Raw genomic sequence first — 3,818 nt, forward strand, 5'->3', positions numbered from 1 at the left:
TATTTAATATATATTATACTTCATATAAACAAAGTCAATACAATAATAAATGAAGGCTAAAATTATACATTTATACAAAAAAGTCTCTCAATATCTTATAAATAGGACCAAACAATGTCTTCTTTCTCTGTCTTATAAATAGGACCAGAAAATATCTTGTGGACAGATGGAGTACTTTTCCTATCGCTATTTACTCATTATCATAAGAAAGTCATGGCCGGGAAAAAAAAAAAATATCATGAGAAAAACCACACATATTAAGGAGAAAACAGAATCTAAGATCTGTATAATTCTTTTCCCCCAGTTTTACTCTATTCAATGCCCCACAATTTCAAACACTTCAAGCCACCTCTCGAATCTAACCATCAAACCGCATGAAAGATAACATCCTCCTTCTACTCATTCTAAAACACTTCAAACCACCTCTCGAATCTAACCGTCAACCATCTCACCAGAAACAAGGAAGGGTAGTTAAGTTAGTAGCTTCGTATGAAAATATAGAATAACAATTTTTTTAATTTTTTGGTTTGTATTACATTCTCTGCGTTATTAATGACTTTAAATAGAGGTAATATTAGAAAAGTAAAATGAAATTAAAAGATTTAATAAATTGAGGGGGGGAAAAAACAAAATAAGTACCGATTTACAAATTGAAGAAAAGTATAGGCACCTGTAAATTAATTTTCCCTATCTATCCAATAATATCCCTTGTTAACTAACTATAATCCAATCTTACGCATGTCTTTCAATCCCTTTCGCCACCATAAATAAGTAACAAGGGTGTTATTGGAAAAAAAAATTTCATTGTTTCATGGATCTTGTGAAGTGACTTAAAAATAAAACCATGAAACCATGAAATGCTTCTAAAGGATGGCCTATAAATAGGACTGAAGAGTAATTCAAATATAGGAGAATTTCATGAAGATAATCATGTCTGTTACTAGTAACAACAAAATTGTCTACTATATTTCCTTTCAGTCACAAAGGGTAGTAAGTTACACATATCTAGCAAATACAAGTGATCTCTGGTTGCTAGAACAACACAGAAACATGGGTTAGACAGATATAATCAAGCTAACTACTGGAAAGCAGGCAAATCATGAATCGGGATTTTCTGTCGTGCTGATGGACAACAGCCACAGCAGATCCAGCCATTCCTTCACATATATGATATATGAAAATCTGTTTATATATGAAGAAAGAATAAATAAATGGCCAAATCTGTCATGCTGCCTGCACACAGTGAACGTTCCCAGTCCCAGTATCATAAATACATCGCCGGGGAGCCTGGCATTCTATACAAAAAAAAGACCTAACGGATTATAAGAAGTACTTCATCCGTTCATCTCTCCTCATGGCATTATAGACCGCTTGCACCTGAAAAATGCAGTAACATTACAAATATTCAGGGAAGACTCAATCCACAACACAAGATCTAATCAATGAAATATTTATATATAGAATCTTCAGTGAATTGTAAGAGAAAATATCTATGCACTACTTCCTTTTTCGGGTGAGTAACAAAAGGGTTTTTCCTTCATTAAGAATCGCATATGTACTAAGGTTAAATTACAAAGATTAAAAGACGTAAAAACCTGTTCGCTCGAAACAACTTGGATTGGCCCGATATTTACAGACACATATTTGCCCCTTGATGATACCTTCTGCTTCACCCGTTCCTGAAACAAACGTGTTATGTTTCATGGACATCAGACACCATCTGGGGAAACGAAACCCATCTACTAGGTAAGTGCACGGGTGTGAATTAGCATGGCATACAAAATCATATTCAAGATACGTAAATAATGCAATATCTGACACTCTTCATATAACAAAAATGGTAATAAAAACATGCTGCGGTGCCCATGATACTTCATATGATCATCACTATGTAAGAAACCAGCCATCAGTTTTCCTTTTTGCAATTTCTCAATGCTAGTTCTCAGTTCTCAAAGCACCCTTGTACTTAGCAGCTTAATTCATTGGAAGCATCCTCCTCCCACCTGGCAGAAAATAATTATTCTCCACCTACTAGTGACTGTTTTCTCAGAAGCAGGTAAGAGGCCTCATTGCCTCAGCCAACCTGTCCTAGCCGTCCTGGGTGAATTGAGTGAAATAAAATTAGTGGCTCACCGCCCACCTGAATGTTTGATTACTGACGGAGACCAAGATTAGCATGGAATGTCTTATTGTGCCTCTCATTGAGTTAAACGAGATGCTCCGCGAAATACTTAAGTAGATTGGTTTTTCCATTTTAATAGCTAGTTTTTAGGGGAGGTTTATCCATGTTACTGGGGTAACCATCAATTTTATCAAGGTTGGTTAGTTATCAGCAATTTTTGGGAAGTGCAATCTGGAGAGTTCTGATAAGTGGAGAGTTCACACCATTGAGGAAGCCAAGTGAAGCGTCAAAGCGCAACCATCGAGATGCTTCAAAGAATACCAGTTGATGAAGACTAATTACGGTAAGACAGAATGGTCTATAGGATACTAGTTGAATTGGTGATCCTATCTCAATAGCTAGTTCTTGGGGAGGTTTCTCATTCAACTTGTATACCCCTCTGTTGTCCTATGAAATCAGGTTACCTTCCAAAGCTCAATGAATCAAAAACATTTTCGACCCATTCACAAAACAGCAAGCAATGCTTCTAACCTTTTGCTGACTTGCAGGTAGTTAATAAAGCTGATCAAGGAGGTGCGAGGGTAACCATGTCTTACAATATTGACGTCGATCACATTCAATTTTAGCCCCACAAGGAAAACAGAAAACTCTCAAACAAAGTGTATACTTTTCATTCCCTCGCACCCTTCAGAACAAGGATTTAGGGACCTTAATTAGCAGCACGAGAGCATGCTTAAGGTTCTTTTTGCAGCATGAAGTGTCCTTGATCATCAAATACAAGGTCATGATTAATCACTTTTCCTTGCCAATGCGAGTTAAATATGATATCCATTCACAATTAAATCTCATGCTCCTGCCTCAACTGTGAAGACGTACAAACACAAATTACCACAGTAGCTTCATAAATTTAGTAGTTTAATGAGTTTAAACAGTCAATCACATGCATTCATGTAAACCAGAACTTATGAGTAGCACAGAAGCCAAACTATCAAAAGTTTCACCTGCGTAGAGAAATATATTGGAAATATGGTTAAGGCAAGCCAACCAAACCTAAATAATTAACTAGGTATTCATTTTCTTTCATTTTAGCAATTGGAACCACCATTCAACTTGAAGTGCTATTGCCAAGCTCAGCAAACAATAGTATGTTATCCACAAATGAACATCACATCGAGTTCAAGAGTAGGCGAAGTTATTTGGAAGTCAGATTGAAGCAATAAAGAGACATTCACTTAAACACCATGTCCTCAAAAATTTAAAAACAGGTTGGTAAATGGTCCTTAAACAAATGTTTGAATGACCAAAGCTACCAACATGCTCCAAATTTTTCATAGTTTTCAACAACTTTTGCGTCAATAAATCCAAAAGTGGAAGATTGTTAAGACACCAACCCATATGGTTTAGCAGAAGTGGTTTTGCCAAAGATGAAAGACACCCTCAAGGAGCGTATTTGTACAAAACCATAGGCAAGTGGCAGTAGAAAGGCGCTCGCTTGAATGAATCAAGGGGCTATAATCATAAATATGATATATAGGGGAAAAAATAGATAACTGTAATTTGAAATAAACCTCCACATTAATTATGAAAAATTATGACATAAGAGGAAAGACTAAATAAATGTGGGAGAATTGCTATGAAGTCGAAGTCCCAAGTAAAGAACATAACTGACTAAAAAGTCCCAGTAACAATAGAGCAA

The 3,818-nt window shown here is 36.0% G+C and overlaps 1 long non-coding RNA gene across 1 annotated transcript; it reads right to left on the reverse strand.

The window, feature by feature from the left end:
- Positions 1-888: 888 nt before the first annotated feature.
- On the reverse strand, positions 889-2,012 carry LOC114745146 (uncharacterized). The gene is made up of 2 exons (XR_003740174.1): positions 1,596-2,012; positions 889-1,377 (listed from the first exon to the last, which is right to left on the reverse strand). It is a non-coding gene; the product is annotated as an uncharacterized LOC114745146 (long non-coding RNA).
- Positions 2,013-3,818: the final 1,806 nt, after the last annotated feature.

The sequence above is a fragment of the Neltuma alba genome, unplaced genomic scaffold, assembly GCF_004799145.2.
Source record: "Neltuma alba isolate B1F8T4 unplaced genomic scaffold, ASM479914v2 tig00004545_pilon, whole genome shotgun sequence".
NCBI lineage: Eukaryota > Viridiplantae > Streptophyta > Magnoliopsida > Fabales > Fabaceae > Neltuma > Neltuma alba.